Source organism: Theropithecus gelada, chromosome 13 (genome assembly GCF_003255815.1).
Source record: "Theropithecus gelada isolate Dixy chromosome 13, Tgel_1.0, whole genome shotgun sequence".
Classification (NCBI taxonomy): domain Eukaryota; kingdom Metazoa; phylum Chordata; class Mammalia; order Primates; family Cercopithecidae; genus Theropithecus; species Theropithecus gelada.
This window is the reverse complement of record NC_037681.1, coordinates 1,949,612-1,974,525: the sequence shown is the minus strand read 5'-3', so window position 1 is coordinate 1,974,525 and position 24,914 is coordinate 1,949,612. Positions and strand designations below refer to the sequence as shown.

General features: G+C 43.4%; 1 non-coding gene and 1 pseudogene across 1 annotated transcript; both read left to right on the top strand.

Annotated features, from left to right (window-relative positions):
• The first annotated feature begins 804 nt into the window (after window positions 1-804).
• LOC112605288 lies at window positions 805-22,920 on the top strand (annotated as a pseudogene).
• On the top strand, window positions 2,687-2,790 carry LOC112605446. Its single transcript, XR_003115437.1, has one exon. It is a non-coding gene; the product is annotated as a U6 spliceosomal RNA (small nuclear RNA).
• Window positions 22,921-24,914: the final 1,994 nt, after the last annotated feature.

Sequence of the window (24,914 nt, the reverse complement as noted above, 5' to 3'; positions counted from 1 at the left end):
CTGTTGCCTAGGTTGGAGTACAGTGGCTCAGTCTCAGCCCACTGCAGCCTCAAATTCCTGAGCCCAAGTCATCATTCTACCTCAGCCTCCCAAGTAGTGGGAACTACTGGCACAAGCCACCATGCCCAGCTAATTTTTTTTCTTTTAGTAAAGATGAGGTCTCGCTATGTTGCTCAGGTTGGTCTCCAACTCCTGGCCTCAAGGGTTCCTCCCTCAGCCTCCCAAAGTAATGGGATTACAGATATGAGCCACTATGCCCCGCCCAATTTGTCTATTTTCTTTGTAGAAATGTCTGTTCAAATCTTTTTCAATTGGATTATCTTTTTTTTTTTTGCCTTGCCTTTGTCAGGCTAGCATTGTTTTTTTCTATCATTAAGCTGTCATTGTTCTTTATATATTTTCGATACTAGGCCACTGTCTAGTAGATAATGTACAAATATTTTCTCCCATTTTGTGAGTTGTCTCTTCTTGATGATTATAAATTATAGGATTTGATTTTCCAAGTTCAAGCTAGTTTATATTTGTCAAATTTACTCATGCTATAATGTGTGGTTTGGTTTATCATATTTTGTGTGGGATTTTTACTTAGGTACTAATGTGTTTTTCTCTCTTATTTTAAAGGTATCCATTTATCATATCACATAATGAGATCCAGACATGGATGGGCTTAGATGCCCTTTCTCTGAAGTTCTCTGGGCTCTTCCACTTTCCAGGAACACACTTTTTTTTTCTTTCCTTTTTTTTTTTTTTTCCAGCTTCAGACTGTTTGTTGTCAAATAGAAGTACTATCACTCAGGTCTACCCATGAACCACCTGGACACTAAGCATGGCTGGCAAGTAGATCCCAGGGCTGAGCCAGTACAGCTGGCACGAGGCATTGATGATCAGGGTAACACCACCCAGTAGAGAGGCAGTAAAGGGTGGTGTCACTGATGCAGGCTTGCTGAGGTCACCAGCATCTTCAGCTTCTGTGAAGGGGCTGGCGGGCAGGCATGCTGCACCTCTGCGGGCTGCCCTGAGTTTGCCCAGGGTGGCAGTGGTGGGAAGTGCCAGCCAGCACAGAATGAGGGGAACCCAGGTAGCAATTAAGTGGGGATAAATAGCCATTACCAAGGAGGCCTGACAACTGCAGGAGACCGCAGTCTATTCACAAGCAACTGCTTATTTTCCCATTGATCCTTGGCGGGATAGGGCCTTGCCTTCTGCAGCGCCCCAAATAACAGGCTCGCAAAGCCCAGTGCTAAGAGGTGGCATCTGAGAAGAATCCGCTCAGGTCTTCCTGTCTGTTTCATCTTAAGGCCTGCCAGGAGAAGAGATAATTACGGGTCTGAGATTTTGTTCCATCATAGACAATGGAGGGATCAACACATGCCTCTCTGAAATCAGATTAAAAAATTTTTTAAAAGGTTTCAGCTCAGGAAGATACCAGCATTTCCCACAGGTTTCAGTTGGATGAAAAAGGAGAGATTGAGAAAAAAGAAGGAAAGGAAGGAAGGGAGGGAGGGAGGGAGGAAGGGAGGGAGGGAGGGAGGAAAGGAAACTTGATGATTTGAAAAACAGAAATCAACATGGAGTGTGCTAAAGAGACTCTGCTTTCCTATTGTCCCATCCCTTTCCCCCAGAATATCTTTCCCTTGGCTTGTCACCCAACCCGAAAGGCACCCATTCAGGACTTATTCCATTTGGAGCCAAGAATCCCTAGTGAAGCCCAAGCTCTCCAGGGAGGTTTCCCTGGATGTTAGACCCTCTGCTGGACCTGCGTTTATCCTTCAAGGTTACTGTAAGGCATGGTTTGGGTCTCTTTAGGGAGGCGGTACAGTCTAGAGTTAAACGCACAGGGTTCAGAATTACATTTCTACATTTGACTAGAGTCCTGTATTCACTAGTGTTGACCTTGCACAGGCTACGTGACCCATGCCCTTATCGGAAAAATAAGCAGAGCAGTGCCTTTCCTCTAAGGCTAGTCCCTGGGATCTGATGACGTAATACATGGAAAGGCACTTAGTTCATAGCAGGGACCTGTACATGTTAACTGGAATTTTCCCCACCCCAATGAGGGGAGTAACCAGTCCATCGATGAGGACTGAGCGTACAGAAGGGGTTGCAAACTCACATGGCTTCAGGGGGCCAGTGATGATGGAGACTAGTTAAGCAGGCAGGATGTCACTTTATCTTTCTTTTTTTTTTTTTTTTGAGACGGACTCTCTCTCTGTCCCCCAGGCTGGAGTGCAGTGGTGCGATCTCGGCTCACTGCAAACTTCGCCTCCCGGGTTCAATCGATTCTTCTGCCTCAGCCTCCAGAGTAGCTGGGACTACACGCATGCACCACCACACCCAGTTAATTTTTGTATTTTTAGTAGAGATGGGGTTTCACCATGTTGGCCAGGATGGTCTCAATCTCTTGACCTCACGATCCGCCTGCCTCTGTCTCCCAAAGTGCTGGGATTACAGGAGTGAGCCACCAGACCTGGCCAGGGTGTCACTTTTTCAACAACCACAACACTTTTTACAGCAGTGTCATGTAATTTGCTTCCACTGTAAATGACTCCCTATTGAAATTAGAGGCATTTACCACTCCCCCCAAATCTAAGTCAGAAATGTTTCTATTTCTTTGGTTTGGTTTTGTTTCTACAATAAGAATGTATACTTTTATAATAATTTTTAAAAAACCAATGAAGATTTAGGCTTGCTTCCACAGCACATATGCTAAAAATGAGAACAACACAGAGAAACTGAGCATGGCCTCTGCACCAGGATGGCATGCAAATTCCTGGATCATTCCATTAAAAAACAAATAAATAGGCCGGGCGCGGTGGCTCAAGCCTGTAATCCCAGCACTTTGGGAGGCCGAGACGGGCGGATCACAAGGTCAGGAGATCGAGACCATCCTGGCTAACACGGTGAAACCCCGTCTCTACTAAAAAATACAAAAAACTAGCCGGGCGAAGTGGCGGGCGCCTGTGGTCCCAGCTACTCAGGAGGCTGAGGCAGGAGAATGGCGTGAACCCGGGAGGCGGAGCTTGCAGTGAGCTGAGATCCGGCCACCGCACTCCAGCCTGGGCGACAGAGCCAGACTCAGTCTCAAAAAAAAAAAAAAAACAAAAAAAAACAAACAAATAAATAAAGATTTGGGGTAATGAGAGAGAGAGAAGGGGAAATTGAGATGAATAAAGCCTAGTTTAAGCCAGAAAGGAAAGGTCCTTTCTTTTTCTTTTCTTTTTTTTCTTTTCTTTCCCTCCCTCCCTCTCTCCCTCCTTCCTTCCTTCCCTCCCTCTCTCTCTGTCTCTCTGTTTGTTTCTTTTTTTTTTTTTTGAGACAGGGTCTCACTCTGTCACCCAGGCTGGAGTGCCGTGGCACCATCTCCGCTCACTGCAGCCTTGACTCCCTGGGCTTAGGAGATGCTCCCACCTCAGCCTCTTGAGTAGCTGGGACTACAGACTCAAGCCGCAATGTCCGGGGAATTTTTGTACTTTTTGTAGAGACATCATTTTACCATGTTGCCCAGACTGATCTCAAACTCCTGGGCTCAGGCAATCCATCTGCCTCGGCCTCCCAAAGTTCTGGAATTATAGGCATGAGTCACTATGCCCGGCCAGAAAAGTCCTTTCATATTAAATGATTTTTTTCAACTTTATTGAGGCATAATTGAAAAATAAATATTGTGTATATTTTAGGTGTACGATGTGATGTTTTTATATATGTATACATTGTGAAATGATCACCATAATCAAGCTAATGAGCATATCCATCACCACTCATATTTACTTTTTTGTTGTTTTTGGTGGTAAGAACACACCAAGTCTTTTGTGACAGTTTTAAGAGTGAAAGGAGTGAGTGAGGTGCTGTGTCTCCTGTCCGTAATCCCAGCACTTTGAGAGGCCGAGGTGGATGGATCACTGGAGCTTAGGAGTCAAGACCAGCCTGGCCAACATATTGAGTGTCCCTCTCTACAAAAAAACAAAAACAAAAACAAAATTAGCTGGGCATTGTGGTATGTGTTTGTGGTCCCGGTTACTTGGGAAGCTGAAGTGGGAGAATCCCATGAGCCCTGGAGGTCGAGGCTGCAGCTACTGCATTCCAGCCTGAGCAACAGCGTGAGACCCTATCTCAAAAAAAAAAAAAAAAAAAGAAAAGAAAAGAAAACAGTGGAAGGAGTTCGCTGGGTGTGGTGGTTCACACCTGTAATCCCAGCACTTTGGGAGGCCGAGGCGGGCAGATCAATAGGTCAAGAGATCAAGACCATCCTGGCCAACATGGTGAAACCCTGTCTCTACCAAAAATACAAAACAATTAGTTGGGCGTGGTGGCGGGTGCCTAGAGTTCCAGCTACTCTAGAGGCTGAGGCAGGAGAATCACTTGAACCCGGGAGGCGGCGGTTCCACCAGCCTGGGTAACAGAGAAAGACTCTGTCTCTTAATTAAAAAAAATAATAATAATAAATAAATAAATAGTAGAAGGAGTCACGGGACCCGAGTCTGCCCACAGTGGCTATCCCTAGGTCTGAGAAGGCTGTGAGGAGCTTCAACAGGGATGGCTCACACAGAAGCTGTGGCTCTGGGCCTGGCAAAGTTCTGATCCGTAGAACAAGGACTCAGAGAGGCCGTGAGGTGGTGCCAGGTTAGATGTGGAATCACAAAACCCAGGTCCCAGTACCATCCTCTGAACTTGACTAGCTCTGGGTTCTTCAGAAATCCTCCGAACTTGTTTGAATCTCACTTTCTTTGTCCCCAGGATGAGGGTCCAGGCAGATACCTCGCAGGGTGGTTGGGAATATTAAAGGGATTATATGTGTGAAAATCATCTATAGGTTGTTAAACTCTGTGTAAGTGTACATTACAAAAAAGCTGAATTTGTCATCTGAATGTCTAGTCCTCACTTCCTCACTTGCCAATCTAAGCATCAATTATCTCCTATAAAAAAGGGATTTAGAAACCTTCCTCCTCTACCTTAGCAGGTTGTTTGGGGGTGATGTCCAGTCTACTCAGTGTACTTGGAAGTGCATTGGTTGTGGAACAGGTAAAACGTAACAAGAATAAATGACTTTTATTTGTATTATTTCTATCAGAATTGCTGCACTATCTAGCACAATGCCTTGCCCCAACAGCTATTTGGTGAATTAAAATGATTCTGATTAATTTCATCCTATCACTCTCTGGTAAGCAACTATGGTGGTTTCTTATTGGCTGCAGGATACAACACAAGCTCCTCTTCAATCTTCACACCTCTTTCTAATTTGGTCCCACCCATGTAAAAATAAATAAATAAAACTTGAAGGCCAGGTACAGTGGCTCACGCCTATAATCCCAGCACTTTGGGAGGCTGAGGTGTGTGGATCACCTGAGACCAGCCTGACCAACATGGTAAAATTCTGTCTCTACTAAAAATGTAAAAATCAGTCAGGTGTGATGGCACATGCCTGTAATCCCAGCTACTTGGGAGGCTGAGACAGGAGAATTGCTTGAACCTGGGAGGCAGAGGTTGCAGGGAGCCGAGATCACGCCATTGCACTCCAGCCTGGGCAACACAGCAAGACTCCGTCTCAACAAACAACCAAACAAAAAAACAACCAACTAACCAAACAAACAAAAAAACCTTGATTGAGGTATAGTTATGTACAGGAGAGGGACCCGTTTTGGTAGTCAGTTGGCTTTGTTTTGGTACTTATAAAGCCATTTACCCACCACCCAGTCAAGATGTAGAATACTTCCTTCACCTCACAGAGCTCCCTCCTGCCCTTTTGTGGTGACTGCTCACCCAGCTCATGGCAGACCTTATTTCTGTCACCATAGATCAGTTTTGCTTGCTATAGAACTTTATATAAGAAATACACAGTGTAGTCTTTTTGTCTGGCTTCTTTCACTCAGCATGATAATTGTGAGATTAATCTGTGTTATCGCATGTATCAATAATTCATTTTTTTTTCTTGTTGAGTAATATTCTACTGTGTAGATGTACTTCAGATTATTTATCTAGTCCCCCATTGATGGACATTTGGTTGATTTCCAGTTTTCGGCTATTATGAATAAAGCTACTGTTTTAGTCTGTTTTTGCTTCTATAATATTAGAATTCTAGACTGGGTAACTTGTAAAGAACAGAAGTTTATTTCTCAGGGTTCTGGAGGCTAGAAAGTCCATGATCAAGGCACCAGCATCTGGTGAGGGCTGCTCTCTGCTTCCAAGATGGAGCCTTGAACACTGCATCTTCCAGAGGGGAGGAACACTGTGTCCTCACATGGTAGCAAGTGGAAGCAAAAAAAACGGTCTAATTTCCTCCATCAAGCCCATTTATAACAGCATTAATCCGTTCATGAAAGCAGAGCTCTTCTGGTCTAAACACCTCCCCAAAGGCCCTACCTCTCAGCACTGTTGCATTAGGGATTAAGTTTCCAAAACACGGCCAGGCATGGTGGCTTGCGCCTGTAATCCCAGCACTTTGGGGGGCCTAGGCAGGAGGATGGCTTGAGCCCAGGAACTCAAGACCAGCCCGGGCAATATAGTGAGAACCTATCTTTACAAAAAATAAACAACCAGCCAGGCATCGTGGTGTGCACTTGTGGTCTCAGCTACTCAGGAGCCTGAGGCAGGAAGGTTGCTTGAGCTCCGGAGGTGAAGGCTACACTGAACCATGATCGCACCACTGCACTCCAGCCTGGGCAACAGAGCAAGACCCTGTCTTTAAAAAATAATAATAAAATAAGTTTCCAATACATGAATTTTAGAGGGACACATTCAGAACATGGCAGCTACTATTATATAAACATTTATATGGAAGCGATTTTGTGGACATCTGCTGTTACCTGGAAGTGGAATTTGCTGGATCGTAATATAGGTGTTTTTGCCTTTTTTTTTTTTTTTTTTGAGACAGAATCTCGCTCTGTCGCCCAGGCTGGAGTGCAGCCGCACGATATCGGCCCACTGCAACCTCTGCCTCCTGGATTCGAGCAATTCTCTACGAGCAATTCTCTGCCTCAGCCTCCAGAGTAGCTGGGATGACAGGCACCTGCTACCATGCCCTGCTAATTTTTGCATTTTTAGTAGAGAAGGGGTTTCACCATTTTGGCCAGGCTGGTCTTGAACTCCTGACCTCATGATGCACCCACCTCGGCCTCCCAAAGTCCTGGGATTCCAGGCATGAGCCACAGCGCCCGGCCGTGTCATTTTTGTATGAAACTTAAAATCGGTGTTCAAAGGTGGTTGTACCATTTTACCCTCCCATGATCTGTGTATGAAGTTCTCATTGTTCCACATCCTTGTCAACTATTGCAATTATCAGTCTTTTAACACTTAGCTATTATTGTGGTTTTCATATGGATTTCCTTGATGACTCATGATGTTGAACATAACTTCATGTGCTTATGAGCCATTTGCATATCTTTTTTGGTAGTTTCTGTTCAGAATTTTAAACATTTAAAAAACTGTTGGGGGCTGGGCATGTTGGCACACACCTGTAATCCCAGCACTTTGGGAGGGATTCTTGAGACATTCTCTGAACCTTTTTGAATCTCACTTTCTTTGTCTCCAAGATGAGGATACAAGCAGATACCTCACGGAATCGTTGGGAATATTAAAGGGATTATATGCGTGGAAATCACACATATAATTTCCATACAAGCTGAAGTGATCCTGTGGCCTCCACAGCTACTTGGGAGGCTGAGGTGGGAGGATCCCTTGAGCCCTGGAGGTTGAGGCTACAGGTACTGCACTGCAGCCTGAGCTGATCACTTGCAAGGCGAGAAGATCACTTGAGCTCAGGAGTTCAAAAACAGCCTGGGCGACATAGCAAGACCTCATCTTAAAAAAAAAAAAAAGAGTTGGTTTTCTTATTATTAATTTGTATGAATTATTGTTATTAATTAATTTACTTATTTATTTTTGAGACAGAGTTTTGTTCTTGTCACCCAGTCTGGAGTGCAATGGTGCAGTCTTTGCTCAGTACAACCTCTGCCTCCTAGGTTTAAGCAACTTACCTGCCTCAGCCTCCCAAGTACCTGGGATTACAGATGCCCACCACCACACCTGGCTAATTTTTGTATTTTAAGTAGAGACAGAGTTTCACCATGTTGGTCAGGCTGGTCTCAAAATCCTGACCTCAGGTGATCCTCCCACCTCAGCCTCCCAAAGTGCTGGGATTACAGACGTGGGCCACACACCAGGCCTGAATTATTTCTTATTGGGATTCAAGACATTTGCTACATATGCACATTGTGAATATTTTCTCCCAGTCCCTGGCTTGCCCTTTTATTATCTTTGGAGAATAGAAGTATCTATAAAGTCAAATGTATTTATTTTTTCTTTAACATTTTTTGTGCCCTGTTCAAGAAATCTTTGATAACTTCAAGATTGCTTTTTGTTGTGTTTTGTTTCTAGAAGCTTTCTGGTTTTGGTTTTCATGTTTTGTCTGTGATTAATTTCAAATTAATTTTAAATGTAGAATGAGATTGGGTTGGGATTAAATTTTTTTCCTTAAAAGATATACAGTTGCAGCACTGCTTTTTAAAAATAACTTTCTTGGCCAGGCCCAGTGGCTCATGCCTGTAATCCCAGCACTTTAGGAGGCTGAGGTGGGTGGATCTTCTGAGGTCAGGAGTTCAAAACCAGCCTGGCGAACATGGTGAAACCTCATCCCTACTAAACATACAAAAATTAACTGGGCATGATGGCAGGCGCCTGTAATCCCAGCTACTCAGGACGCTGAGGCAGGAGAATCACTTGAACCCAGGAGGCGGAGGCTGCAGTTAGCCAAGATCATGCCACTGCACTCACTCCAGTCTGGATGACAAAGCAAGACTCTGTCTCAAAAAACAATAATAACAATTCAGCATATTTAATAGATATGAAACTATTTGGATTTTAAAATTTCTCCTTGGGTTAATTTTGATGTTACTTTTTTCTTTTAATTTTTTAATAATTTTTCTTCTTTTAATTCTAATCTGATGACAGATAAGATAAATTTATGTTTTTGAAGGAACCTGTCCATTTTATCTAGGTTGTTGAACATATTGGCATGAAGCTGTTATGATTCTCTTGTTATTTGTTTACATGTGTAAGATCTATAGTAAATAAAAAGAACACTCCTGTGCTGAATGGGAGTTGGCAGAAAATCTCTAAGAATCTTTCTAATGGGAGACTTCAGGATTGATAACCTGTCATGGAATGAGAGACCATATGGCCTTTGTCTGCAGTCCTCTGCTTCTAGATTTTCTTAGTTCTTCAGCTATCGATCAAAAACAGGAATTGCGTTCTCACCAGTAACATCCTTTCCTTTTTACTTCATCTTCCTTTCTCTCTCTCCCTTTCAGAGGAGTTGCTCCTATCTTTTGCTCTATTGCAAATGAACTTAAAATGGCAATTGAAATTTGCAATGGTAATTTGAATGCAGTGGTTTCCTTAGCAACAAAAACTTATTTGTGGTTCAGACTTTGGAATTTAAAAAATCTCAGAGGTCTAATTAGTACTTTTCCTGAGCAAGTCATTTACAGCCAATATTTTAAAAACCCAATATAATTTTAAAATAGTGAATTAAGATTATTTTATCACAGCAGGTACGTGGGGTTTTGGATTCCCCAACCCTCTTCCCACAAACTTCCTGGAACTAAAACTTAACAAAAATTCATAAGAACACAGTGCCAGCTTCTACAACCCAGCAAGTCCAGCATGGATGAAATGCTGACCACAAAAAGACAGCCATTCTTGCCAAATGCCTGACCATTTTAACCCAGTAACAGACATAGCTTAGTATTAGAAAGATTTCATTCCTGGGTGGCACAGGCATATGGGGTCAAATCCTCCTCCCAAACCACCTGCTATCTCCTACCTCCAACACATACACACAGACACACACACACGCACACACACACGCACACACACACACACAGAGCAGTGTTCTGCGCTGTTTCTTCTCCAAATTATCAAATTATCCAGTGGTCAAAAGGTATTTGGTCCCATCCAGTCTCTCTCAGTTTGTGGTACGACTAATTTGTTAATGGGGCTCCAGAAGGAAAGTGTCTAATGTTTCTTCTAATTGGACATGACTGCTTCAGAATGACTGCGGCTGCCAGCCAGTTCTCACTGTCCCCGAGGCTGGATAATAAGCTTCTGCCATCGGGCCCTGGGTCCTGACCAGGACCATCTGCGGTAATGAACTTGGAAGGCTCATTGTAGATTGCAAAAAAGGAAAAGAGAGAGAAAAGCACAGTCCAGCTCTTGTCAGGAGGCTCAATTATGGCTTCTGTCAGCTTAACAAAAGAAATTCAGAAAAGCTAGGATTGGAAGGGGTGGGAGGGAGCAGGCAAAGAAGGACGGGTGATGGGGGAGACTCATGATGGCAGAACCAGACTGAAATTCTTCCAGGACCAAGGTTTCTGGAAGGAGAAGCTCAGAGGTCACCACAATAGGGATTCAGTTCCCAGCGTCCAAACGTGAGGCTCTGCAGTCGTGGGCACCAGGGGTCAGGGTTCACTGCGTGTCACTGATTTGAGGGTACAAGCTTTTCCCTACTCGCTGCAAATCCCCATCACCCATACTGCAGAGGGATGGAGCCTACGTGCACATGATAGGCTGATTAGTATCATCATCATTGTTGATTGTTTTCTAAGACAGGATCTTGGAGCGTTCAGATTTTTTTAAAAGTCCTTTTATTGTGAAATGATACATATACAGAAAAGTGCCCAACACGTAAATCTATGGCTTAAGGTATTATGTAAAAGGAAACAGTTGTAACCAGCACTCAGACACAGAAATAAAACTTTGTCAGAAGCTGCATCCTGCCCCTTCCTGATTGTAACACCTTCCATCACCCCAAAAAAGAAGTCACTCCCCTGAGTCTTATGCTGATAAGTTCATTGTTTTCTTTATAGTTTTATCACCTAAGTAGGCAGCCCTGAACATTTTAGTTTAGATTTGAGTGTTTTAAGCTTTATCTAAATGGGAACTAACACAGTGTATATTGGTCTGGCTTCTTTTGTTCAACATTGTGAGATTCATCTAGGTTGTTGCATATGGCCATAGTTGGTTAATCATGAGAGTGGGTTTATAGTTGGAGTATTATGTCATATAAATATAGCACAACTTATGTGGTTAATTGTTGAATGGTGCTTGGGCTATCAAATATTTTTTGTCCAAGAACAATGCTTTTAGGGATATTCTTGTCCATTAGGACACACATCTCCAGAGAATACAGCTAGAAGAGAAACTGCTGAGTGATAAGCATCCCAGAGAGATTTGACAAGACTAATTCTTGAGTCACTGTAAAGAGCTAGAGAAGAGACCACTCGTCGGAGATTTATCTGTTAGACCAGGTGAGGTGGCTAATGTTTGTAATCCCAGCACTTTGGGAGGCTGAGGTGGGAGAATTGCTTGAGCCCAGTTCGAGATCAGCCTGGGCAACATAGCAAGATTTCGTTTCTACTAAAATAAAATAAAATTAGCTAGGCATGGTGTTGAGTGTCTATAGTCCAAATTATCTGGGAGGCTAAGGTGGGGAGATCACTTGAGCCCAGGAGGTTGAGGCTGCAGTCAGCCGTGATTGTGCCACTGTACTCCAGCCTAGGTGACAGTGAGCAGTGGGACTCCATCTCAAAAAAAAAAGAAACTTTTCTTCTGCCTTGTGTGATTACCAGCCTCCAACATGGCCTTGAATGATCCCCACATTCTGATATTCCTGTTGTTCGCAGTTCCCTTCCACACTGTATAAAAGGTGGGTGTAGTCAACTGAATAGGGTAGAAGTGATGGTCTGTGACTTCTAAGGCTAAGTCGTAAAAGACATTGTGACTTCTACCTTGCTCTCTTGGATCACTCCTTCTGGGGGAAACTTGCTGCCATGTCATGAGGATCCTCAAGCAGTCTTATGGAGAGGCCCATCTGGCAAGGAACTGAGGCCTGTAGTCAGTATAGATGAAGCATCTGATTCTCCAGCCCCAGTCAAGCCTTCAGATGACTGCAGCCCTGGCTGTATCTTGACTTCAACCTCATGACAAACTCTGAGCCAGAATTATCCAGCTAAGCAACTCTTGCATTCCTGACTCTTACAAACTGTGTGAGATAATACATGTTTGTTGTTTAAGCTACTAAGTTTTGGGATAATTTGTTATGCAGCAATAGACACCTTGGTTTATTTAGACTGGCTGAGGTCAGAAAGCAAAGCATTCCCAAATATCAGCTGTTCAGAAACAACCTATAGTGTATATTCATCTTGTCCTCCTACTTGGCTTAGAAATTAAAATGGTAGTCACCATCAGGTTGAGTTTTTATTCCTGTTCTCTGTTCTCTCTTCTGTTTTGTCTTCCCTTCTTTCTTTCCATCCTTTCTCAAGTGCCCCTCTTTGACCTAAAATTTGAGTGATAAGAATTCCTTTCTTTTCCTCCTCTCCCCTCATATTTCCTCCTTTCCTTTTCCTTCCATTCCCTTCACATTTCCTCTCCACTTTCTTCTCCTCTCCTCTGCCCTTGCCTGTCCCATCCTGTTCCCTTCTCTCTTCTCCCATCTGCTCCCCTTTGTTCTTCTCCTCTCTTCTTTATTCTCCTGATTCATTTATTCTTCCACTTCTACTTTCTCATCTCCCAGCCCCTGCCACTCTCCCCATTTCCCTTTCTTGCCCCAGGGAAGAAAAACAAGCTTTGCCTTGGCTGGGAACCCCAGCAAGAAGAAATGAACCATTTCTAACTGTAGGGTTTGGATGTGGTCCTTGCTAAACCTCATGTTGAATTGTAATCCCCAAAGTTGGAGGTGGGGTCTGGTGGGAGGTGATTGGACCATGGGGACGATTTCTCATGTGCCATCCAACAGCTTTATGTCAAAAGATGTGATCCTGTTCCGGACAATAAGCGTTATTTATTTATTTATGTATTTTGAGCCAGTCTTCTCTGTTGCCCAGGCTGGAGTGCAGTGGCACGATCCCAGCTCACTGCAACTCCCGCCTCCCAGGCTCAAGCAATTCCCCTGCCTCAGCCTCCTTCAGCCTCCCAAGTAGCTGGGATTACAGGTGCCCACCACCATGCCCAGCTAATTTTTTGTGTTTTTAGTAGAGATGGGGCTTCATCATGTTGACCAGGCAGGTCTCAAACTCCTGGCCTCAAGTGATCCACCCGCTTCGGCCTTCAAAGGTGCTGAGTTTACAGGCATGAGCCACCGGACCTGGCCATGGACAGTAAGGATCTAACTGACAATTCCAGCACCAAGGCAATGGGTCACATCTTACCCGCTCAGCTCAAGGCAGGTGCCAGGGAGGTTGCTTTAAACTTTTGGTATCTCTTTGGAAGGTTATATTTCCCTAGCATGACACCAATTTGCAGACAGCTCTTTGCCTTCAAATTTACCTCAAATTTCTATTATTACATAAACACACAGTTTACTGTAAAGTGCTCACACAAAATAGGAATAAGTAGAGGAAAAGAAAAATGCCCTTTTTCCTATTCTTCCACTCCTGCTTGGTGTGAGGCTTTCTGGACCTTTTTCTATATCCACACAGACTGGCGGCTTTGCTGTTTTTACATGAATGGGAAAACACACTCTATATGTGCCGTGATTTTCTTCTTTGACATGCAATATTCAGTACCAGGGACCTCTACCCATGCCGGGACTTACTGATCTACTTCACTCTTTTTAATGGCTGCATATGTACAACCATTTTACCATTCCTTTCTTGAAGGGTATTTAAATTCTTAACAGTTTTTTTTCTCTTAAAAAATGGCCAGGCTGGGCATGGTGGCTCATGCCTATAATCTCAGCACTTTGGGAGATGGAAGTAAGAGGACTGCTTGAGCCTAGGAATTTGAGACAAGCCTGGGCAACATAGCGAAAGCCCTTATCTATTAAAAAAGGAAAAAAAAAAAAAAAAAAAAAAAGACTGCTGTGGCGGCTTTCACCTGTAATCCCAGCACTTTGAGAGGCCAAGGCAGGAGAATCGCTTAAGCCCAGGAGTTCAAGATCAGCCTGAGCAACATGGTGAGACCCCCCCATCTCTATAAAATAATTTAAAAATTAGCTCGCATGGTGGCACATGCCTGTAGTCCCAGCTACACAGGAGGCTGAGACAGGAGGATTGCTTGAGCCTGGGGAAATCAAGGCTGCAACGAGCCATGATTGTATCACTGCATTTCAGCCTGTGCAACAGAGTAAGACCCTGTCTCAAACAAACAAAGAAAAAAAATGCTGAGCTGGGTGTGGTGACTCATGTCTGTGATCCCAGTGCTTTGGCAAGCCAAGGCGGGAGGATTTCTTGAGGCTAGGTGTTCAAGATCAGCCTGGGCAACAAACTTAGACCCATCTCTATAAAAAATAAAAATAAATAAAAAATTAGTGAGGAGTGGTGGCGTGCCTATAGTTCCAGCTACCAGGGAGGCTAAGGTGGAAGGATCACTTGAGTTCAAGAGTTCAAGGCTGCAGTAAGCTATGATTGCACCACTCCACTCCAGCCTGGGTGACACAGCGAGGCTCTGTGTAAAAAAATAAAAATAAAAAATGTTGCAATAAGCATCCTTTTAATGTTGTGGGGACCTATATGAATATTTCTTCGTACAGGCTCATAGGTAGATATCTTACATCTTGACAGTTACTGTCTAATTGCAACAAACCGGAAGAGAAAGAGGCAGTCAATCACTGAAGGAGTCTGGAAAACACTTCAGGCTAAAGGACCTTGAAGGTGAAGGCAGAGGAGAGGGGCACAAGAGAGCTAGACCTGTACCAGAGGCTGAAGGACAGTGGGGTGATTGACTTTAGTGAGAAAGGAGAAGAGGAAAGTGACTTTCACTGAGTTTAGTAAGATAAGGTTGGCTCAGTCAAGGAGGGAAATTGCGAGACTGCATTCTGTCCTCCACAGTATTTGGCACCATTGAGAGGTATTAAACAAGAGTGGCACTGAAGGGCTGTGTTTACCTGATGCCTTCAGGCACTCACCTTGAGGTCAAAGTCAGCCTTCAGCCTTAGGTCACTCATAGACAAAGATACAGGAGGCTGCCTGGATTGTTCTGGATATAACCTGAATGATTCAAGGTCCAATACAGTCAGATCTCTGTTTCCGTGGGTTCTGCATTGGTGGATTCAACCAACTGCAGATTGGAAATATGTGGATCAACACTGACACTGGAGAAAGAAAAAAGAAAAAAAAAATTGGAGAAAAAAAATTGCTTCTGTCCGTGTGTGGTGGCTCACGCATATAATAGCAGCACTTTGGGAGATGGAGTCGGGAGGGCCGCTTGAACTCACAAAGGTTCAAGACCAGCCTGGGTAACATGACAAAACCCATCTCTACAAAAAAATACAAAAATTAGCTGGGCACGGTAGTGTGCACCTGTAGTCCCAGCTACCAGCTACTCGGGAGGCTGAAGTGGGAGGATGGCTTGAGCCTGGGAGGTGGAGCTTGCAGTGAGCCGAGATTGCGCCACTACACTCCAGCCTGGGTGATAGAGACAGATCTTGTCTCAAAAAAAGAAAAAAAGTCTGTACTGAACACACACAGACTTTTTTCCTGTCATTATTCCCTAAACAATACAGTACAACAACGGTGTACATAGCATTTACATTGTATTAGGTCCAATAATAAATCTAAAGATGATTTAGAGTATACAGGAGGATGTGTGTAGGTTATATGCAAAATACTATGCCATTTTATATAAGGGACTTGAGCATCCACAGATTTTGGTATTTGAGGGAGTTCCTGGAGCCAGTCCCTCTTGGATACCAAGGGACAAATGTAATTTTCAATTAAGTGACTTAGATGATGGCAGTGAAAGTTCATTTTAGTCATGAAGGTATAAATCCTTTCAAGTTTACACGCAGCTCAGAGCTCCAACCAGGCTGAGAGGGACTTGGACTTTAGGATGATGGGAAGGGAGTTTGGGGAAGGGTAGGAGAGATGGAGGCAGGGACAGGTGCACTGTTGAACCAGAAAGGGAAGAGGGCCTAAGGTTGATGGGGTGGATCAAGTGGCTTATTGTGGTAGGAAATCTTGAAAAAAAGAATTTTTTAAATCAGTAAATATTTCAAGGCAGATGTTAGGGGAGAGGAGTTCCCAAGATTCTATACTTTCCTGAAGATACGCCATCTAGAGGAATGGCTTCCAACATTTTTGGCTCATGTACCCTGTGATAGAATTTTTTAAACCTATATACTATTGTATATAATAGACATTACAATTTTTAAATTTGTTTAGTTTGAAAAATAGGATTTTTGAATATGTAAACACATATACATACATACATAATTTAAAAATATGATTGTTTGGCTAATTTATACTTACCCAGTGTAATCTAAATTCCACAATGACTATAATCAGCCACTGAAAAATACATAAACAACCTTTGTAAAGTTGGAAATTTTATATTTCTTTTTTTCTCCCAGAATCTTATCCTAATACATTTTTGCTTGAAAGTCTTTTATTGACCAGCCATATGGCTCATTCCTGTCATCCCAGGACTTTGGGTGGCCAAGAGGGGAGGATCGCTTGAGCCCAGGAGTTCCAGACTAGCCTGAGCACCATGATGAGACCCTGTCTCTATGAAGAAGTTTAAAAATTAGCTGGATGTGGTGGTGCATGCCCCTGTAGTCCCAACTACTCTGAGGGCTGAGGTGGGAGGATCACTTGAGCCCCAGAGGTCAAGGTTGTCGTGAGCTATAACCATGCCACTGTACTCCAGCCTGTGTGACACAGTGAGACCCTGTGTCAAAAAAAAAAAAAGAAAGAAATTTATTATAATAATGAAGGCTTGAGATCATCATGGCTTGGACCAGATAGGTGGCAATTTTGGATCCTACCTCTTTGTTGGCAGGGATAGAACTCAGGGAGATAACCATACCAATTACACAATGCTGAAACATGGTGGAGTAGGATTCTCGGTAGCCCGTGGGTAGTTTGTGAGGATTAAAGCAAGTCAACATATGAAAAGCAAAAAAAGGACTGGGCGCGGTGGCTCATGCCTGTAATCCCAGCATTTTGGGAGACAGAGGCTGAGATGGGCAGATCACGAGGTCAGGAGATTGAGACTCCTGGCTAACATGGTGAAACCCTGTCTCTACTAAAAAATACAAAAAATTAGCCAGGTGTGGTGGTGGGCACCTACAGTCCCAGCTACTCGGGAGGCTGAGGCAGGAGAATGGCATGAACCCGGGAGGCAGAGCTTGCAGTGAGCCGAGATCCCACCACTACACCCCTGCCTGGGCGACAGAGTGAGACTCCATGCCAAAAAAAAAAAAAAAAAAAAAAACAAAGACATAGAAATCATTCAATGAAGAAAATAAAGCGTTACCAATTTATTAGTGTTATTCCCTCTTTCAGTTCCTAAGACATATATCAAAAAGGCTTTTACAAAGTTAACAAATAATTTTTAATTATATCTGTTACTCTTTCTCTTAGAGACACCTTTTTGATGAAACCAGGTTAAAAGCTATTTTCAAATGGGTAATGGTGCATTTTATAATTTTTCCTGACATCTGTGAACAAAGTTCCAAATATAAATGCCACATTTTATTTTATTTTAATTAATTAATTACCTTAAAAAGAAAATATTGCTATGTTGTCCAGGCTAGTCTTGAACTCCTGACTTCAAGTGACCCTCCCACCTAGGCCTCCTAAAGTGCTGGGATTAAAAGTGTGAGCCTCTGTGCTCAGCCCACATTTTAGTTTTAAAGATAATTTTGGGGCCGGGCACGGTGGCTGAAGCCTGTAATCCCAGCACTTTGGGAGGCTGAGACGGGCGGATCACGAGGTCAGGAGATCGAGACCATCCTGGCTAACACGATGAAACTCCGTCTCTACTAAACAAATACAAAAAAACTAGCCGGGCGAGGTGGCGGGCACCTGTAGTCCCAGCTACTCGGGAGGCTGAGGCAGGAGAATGGCGTGAACCCAGGAGGCGGAGCTTGCGGTGAGCCGAGATGGCGCCACTGCACTCCAGCCTGGGCAACAGAGCAAGACTCTGTCTCAAAAAAAAAAAAAAAAAAGATAATTTTGGAATATCTTCAATGAGCATGATATACAAACACGCATAACGGACACCTGAGAATTGAAGTTTAGTAACTTCATTTTATAATGGAACATGATTATGTTTAATAATAAAATATTTACAAATAAACTGATATAATGTCTAGGTTTTATTTCAAAATAATGACAGTAAAGAAGTAGGTGACAGTATAGATGAAAATATTGTCCATTACTTGAAATTTGTTGAAGCTGGATGTTGTTACATGAGATTTCATTACACCATTCCTTCTAACTGAGCATATTTATAATTTTCCAAAATAAAAAGGCCAGGTGTGGTGGCTTACACATGTAATCCCAATACTTTGGGAGGCCAAGGTGAGAGGATCACTTGAGCTCAGGAGTTTGAGGCTAACCTGGGCAATATAGTGAGCCTTTATCTCCACTAAAAAGTAAAAAAAAAAAAAAAAAAAAAATTAGCCAGCTGTGACAGTCTGTGCCTGTGGTCCTAGCTACTCCAGAGGCTGAGGCAGGAGGATCACTTCGGCCCGGGGAGTTCAAGGCTGCAGTGAGCTATGATCACACCAGCCTGGGTTACAAAGTGAGACCCTGTCTCTAAATAATAAATAAATAAATATTAAAAATACAAAAATAAAAGTTAGAAAAAAGAGACAAAAAACAAGTTATGTTTAAAATCATGGGTAAGCCGGGTGCGGTGGCTCATGCCTGTAATCCTAGCACTTTGGGAGGCTGAGGCGGGCAGATCACCTGAGGTTGGGAGTTCGAGACCAGCCTGACCAACATGGAGAAACCCCGTCTCTACTAAAAACACAAAATTAGCTGGGCATGGTGGTGCATCCCTGTAATCTCAGCTACTTGAGAGGTTGAGGCAGGAGAATTGCTTGAACCTGGGAGGCGGAGGTTGCGGTGAGCAGAGATCGTGCAATTGCACTCCAGCCTGGGCAACAACAGTGAAACTCTGTCTCAAAAAAAAAAAAAAAAAAATTACGGGTAAAAGCTGTGTGCAGTGGCTTACAACTGTAATTACAGCACTTTGGGAGACCAAGGCAGGTGGATCACTTGAGGTCAGGAGTTCAAGACTAACATGGTAAAATCCTGTCTCTGCTAAAAATACAAACATTAGCCGGGGTGGTGGCACATGCCTGGAGTCCCAGCTACTCAGAAGGCTGAGGCAGGAGCTTGAACCTTGGGAGGCAGAGGTTGCAGTGAGCCAATACTGCACCACTGCACTCCAGCCTGGGCAACAGAGCGAGATTCTGTCTCAAAATAAATAAATAAATAAATAAAATCATGATTAGGACAGAATTAATAAGCATATGAACAGTTTAACAGGATGAATTAATCTTAATAAACTAAAACTCATTTTTAAAACTTCTGGTCATTATGTCTTAGATTGCATTTAAAGGAATGGAAGAGGCCAGGTGTGATGGCTCATGCCTATAATCCCAGCACTTTGGGAGGCCAAGGTGGGCAGATTGTTTGAGCCCAGGAGTTTGAGACCAGCCTGGGCAACATGGTGGAATCCCCCTCTCTACAAAATATACAAAAGAATTAGCCAGGCATGGTGGTGCGTGCCTGCAGTCCCAGCTACTTGGGAGGCTAAGGTGGTAGGATCACTTGAACCTAAACGTTTCAGGCTGTAGTGAGCCAAGAATTACTTGAACTGGGAGCAGAGGTTGCGCTGAGCCAAGACCACACCACTGCACTCCAGCCTGGGCGATAAAGCAAGACCCTGTCTCTAGAAAGAATATTTAAAAAATAAATAAATAAAAGAATAGAAGAAAAAATGAAAAGAGCAAACAAAGAAAAGGCATTGGTAAATAAAGCTTATAAAAGTTATATGGTGTCCGCTTCAGCAGCACATATAGTAAAATGAGAATGATGCCAAGAATATTAGCATGGCCCCTGTGCAAGGATTTTTTTGTTTTGTTTTTTGAGACAGAGTTTCACTCTTGTTGCCCAGACTGGAGTGCAATGGTGCGATCTTGGCTCACTGCAACCTCTGCCTCCTGGATTCAAGCGATTCTCCTGCCTCAGCCTCCCAAGGAGCTGGGATTACAGGCATGCGCCACCACACCCGGCTGATTTTGTATTTTTAGTAGAGACGGGGTTTCTCCATGTTGGTCAGGCTGGTCTCGAACTCCCGACCTCAAGTGATCTGCCCGCCTCAGCCTCCCAAAGTGCTGGGATTATAGGCGTGAGCCACTGCGCCCGGCCAAAGAGATTCTTTAAATAAATTTAAAAAAATTAAAAGTTATACCCATAATGGTTGTTCAAAGGTTCACTCTCCTGCTCAGACCCATCAAAATCTTCCCAAAGTCGCTTAAGATAGTCCAAACCCCCTGATAGACTCTTATCATGACTAGTTCTTGCCCATTTTCTCCAGCCCGCCTTTCACCAAGCACCACCCCATCCCACACTCTGCTCTCCAGCCATTAAATGTTTTTCTGACATTTCCACTCAACTACACATTTGGGTGTTGGAAAATTTGGAAGAATTAACTTGTAAATCCACTTGGGTTTAGTGTATTCTTTGCGGGAAGATTCTCAAATAGTCATTCAATTTGTTTTCTTTCTCTCTCTCTCTTTCTCTCTTTCTCTCTTTCTCTTTCTCTCTTTCTCTCTTTCTTTCTTTCTTTCTTTTTGAGACGGACTCTCGCTCTGTCGCCCAGGCTGGAGTGCAATGGCGAGATCTCGGCTCACTGCAAGCTCCGCCCCCTGGGTTCACGCCATTCTCCTGCCTCAGTCTCCCAAGTAGCTGGGACTACAGGCACCCGCCACCACGCCCGGCTAATTTTTTTGTATTTTTAGTAGAGACGGGGTTTCACCGTGTTAGCCAGGACGGTCTTGATCTCCTGACCTCGTGATCCGCCTGCCTCGGCATCCCAAAGTCCTGGGATTGCAGGCGTGAGCCACCGCGCCTGGCCCGTCATTCAATTTCTTTAGTCGTTACCGAGTCTCCATGTTTTGTCTTTATTCTCAAGTATTTATTTATTTTTCTTTTTCAATCCCAACTAATGTAGCATCAAGTAAGTTTTTTTTTTAAACTTGAGATAAAATTCACATAATATAAAATTAACCATTTTAAAGTGTATGATTCAGTGGCATTTAGTATATTTATAATGTTGTACAACCACCACCTCTATCTAGTTCCAAAATATTTGAATTATCCGCAAAGGAGATTTCATTCCCATTAGCAGTCACTATCTTCCCTTCTGCTCAGGCCCTGGTAAACCACTCATCTGCTGTCTGACTTCATGGGTTGGCCTATTGTGGATATTTCATATAAATGGAATCATGTAATATGTGACCTTTTGTGTCTGGTTTCCTTCATTTAGCATGTTTTAGAGGTTCATCTGCATTGTAGCATGTATCAGTTCTTCCTTTTTCTTTTTCTTTTTTTTTTTTTTTGAGACAGAGTCTCACTTTGTAGCCCAGGCGGGAGTGCAGTGGCATGATCACAGCTCATTGCGGCCTCCATCTCCTGGGCTCAAGTGATCCTCCCACCTCAGCTTCCCAAGTAGCTGGAACCAGGAGCATGTGCCACCACACCCAGCTAATTAATTTTTTTTTTTTTTTGAAACAGGGTCTCCCTATGTTGCCCAGGTTGGTTGCAAACTCCTGAGTTCAAGTGATCCTTCTGCCTCAGCCTCCCAAAGTGTTAGGATTACAAGTGTGAACCACCATTCCTTTTTAAAAATTGTGATAAAATATAAAGAACATTGGCCGGGCATGGTGGCTCATGCCTGTCATCCCAACACTTTTGGACACCAAGGTGGGTGGATTATCTGAGATCATGAGTTCGAGGACCAGCCTGGCCAACATAGCGAAACCCCATCTCTATTAAATATACAAAAAAAATTATCTGGGTGTGGTGACAGGCTCCCGTAGTCCCAGCTCCTCAGGAGGCTGAGGCAGGAAAATGGTGTAAACCTGGGAGGCGGAGCTTGCAGTGAGCTGAGATTGCGCCACTGCACTGCAGCCTGGGTGACAGAGCGAGACTCTGTCTATAAAAAACAAAACAAAAAAGAAAAACGAAAACAAAAACAAAAAAACCTTCCCAGCAGCCTTTGTGTGAACAAAACGGCAGCCCCCATATCTCAGGGGTTATCTCTTTTATCAAGGATTTTGGGCTGGTGGTCTCGGCAGCCGGTTCTGGTGACTCAATTCCAGTAAGAACTAAAAAACATTTCACACCTCCTATTTACCAACCTAAATACAAAACAGAAAAGGACTTTATGGAACATGCCTGGAAAGCAGGACTGGTTATTCCTCCATAACGTTTGGATCGTCCCATACATCTGGCCTGTACAGCTGGTATCTTTGATGCCTATGTTCCTCCTAAAGGTGATGCTCATATGCCATCTCTTTCAAAGGAAGGACTGAAACAGAGAACTGAACGAATGAAGAAGAATGTGGCATCACAATTGTCAATCCAGAAGATAAAAGAGTATGATGACAATTTTAGAACAAAGGACTTCCCTGAAAAAGCTAAGGATATATTTACTGAAGCTCACCTTTGTCTAAACAACTCACACATGACTGACTGCATATCTTGGTAACTGAACACTGTTTTCCAGACATGATCTGAGACATCAAATATAAGACCATCTGCTGGAGCTTCATGGAATCTTTAGAGCCCTACCTTGTGGTTCAAGTTCACTGTTCAAGTCTGATGAACCAGGACAACATATATGGCCAGGTCACCGTAGGCATGCACACCCAGCAGACTCTGACCATCTGTGACTGGTTTGGCTGGCTGATGTATGGACGGGAAGATGTACCCAAGAATGGCCTGGAGTATGCCGTATTTGAAAAGCATCTGACAAACCCCTATAGAAGCTGGAGAATGCATGGCAAGATCGTTCTCCCATGGGCACCCGCTAAGCACCATCCTTAAGATGGTTATGATCCCTGGCCCTCAGCTGAAACCAGGGGAAGAATATGAAGAGGCACAAGGAGAGGCCCAGAAACCTCAGCTAGCCTGATGGCAAGAATAACTTCTGGGGTGAAGCCTGGGTAATGAGGCTGTTGGAAGCTTTGAAGTCTTCCATCTCTATCATGCTATAGAAAGAACTACCTTTGCTCTCTCCCATCCTGCTTGGGTCTTTTCAGCAGTCTCACCATCAACAACCATGGCTGATGGCTGGCCCCAGGCAGGTGGCAGGTATAACACAGCCATGGATCCTCTTCTTCTTTTTAAAATTGTATGTCTAGCTTCTGAGTGTAGATGAAAGACAATATGTTTCAGAGAACATAGGATACCAGTTTTTCCCACAGCAGGGACTGTGGGAGATAACCAGCTTTGTAATCACAAGGCAGGGATGAGTTTGAAATAAAACACTGTCAGAGTGTGTGGGGGTCGGGGGGCGGGGAACAGAACATAAAATTCACAATTTAACTTTTTTTTTTTTTTTTTGAGACAGAGTCTTGCTCTGTTGTCCAGGCTGAAGTGCAGTGGCATGATCTTAGCTCACCGCAACCTCTGCCTCCTGGGTTCAAGCAATTCTCATGCTTCAGCCTCCCAAGTAGCTGGGATGATAGACATGCGTCACCACACCCAGCTAATTTGTGTATTTTTAGTAGAGACGGGGGTTTCACCATTTTGACCAGGCTAGTCTCGAACTCCTGAACTCAGGTGATCCACCCACCTCAGCCTTCCAAAGTGTTGGGATTACAGGTGTGAGTCACCATGGCCGGCCCAATTTAACCATTTTTAATGTACAATTCAGTGGCATTGAGTATATTCACATTGTTGGGTTACCTTCACCACCATCTATTTCCAGAACTTTTTCATTATCCTAAACTGGAAGTCTGTACTCATTAAGCAGTAACTCCTCATTTCCCCCTTGATAACCACTATTCTACTTCCTGTTTCTATGAATTGGACTATTCTAGGTTTTCCATATAGTGGAATCATACAATGTTTGTCCTTTTGTGTCTGACTTATTTCACTTAGCATAACATTTTTAAGTTTCATCCCTGTTGTAGCATGTATCAAAATTTCTTCCTTTTTAAGGTTGAATTATATTCCATTTTATGTATAGACCACATTTGTTTATCCATTCATTTGTTGATGGACATTTAGGTTGTAACTACCTTTTGGCTATTGTAAATAATACTGCTATTGGCCAGGTGCCGTGGCTCACGCCTGTAATCCCAGCACTTTGGGAGGCAGAGGCGGGCGGATCACCCGAGGTCAGGAGTTCAAGACCAGCCTGGCCAACATGGTGAAACTCCATCTCTATTAAAAATACAAAAGTTAGCCGGGCGTAGTGTCAGGTGCCTGTAATCTCAGCTACTCCGGAGGCTGAGGCAGGAGAATGGCTTGAACCCGGGAGGCGGAGGTTGCACCGAGCCGAGATCACACCATTGCACTCCAGTATGGGGGACAAGAGCGAGACTTTGTCTCAAATAATAATAATAACAACACTGCTATTAACCTGGGTGTACAAATATCTGTTTGAGTTCCTATTTTCAATTATTTTGGGTATATACCCCAAGTGGAATTTCTGAGTTCTATGGTAATTCTACATGGTTTAACTTGTTTGTTTGTTTTAATTTATTTTGCATTTCAATAGGTTTTTTGGGAACAGGTGGTGTTTGGTTACATGAGTAAGTTCTTTAGTGGTGATTTCTGAGATTGTGGTGCACCCATCACCCAAGCAGTGTACACTGTACCCAAATGTGTAGTGTTTTATCCTTCACCCCCCCCCGCTCACCCTTTTCCTCAAGTCCCCAAAGTCCATTGTGTCATTCTTATGCCTTTGTGTCTTCAGAGCTTAGCTCTCAATGATGAGTTAGAACATACAATGTTTGGTTTTCCATTTCTGAGTTACTACACTTAGAATAATAGTCTCCAATTCCATCCAGTTTGCTGCAAATGCCATTGTTTCATTCCTTTTTTATGGCTGAGTAGTATTCCATGGTAGATATATCTACCACATTTTCTTTATCCACTCATTAATTTAACTTTCTGTGG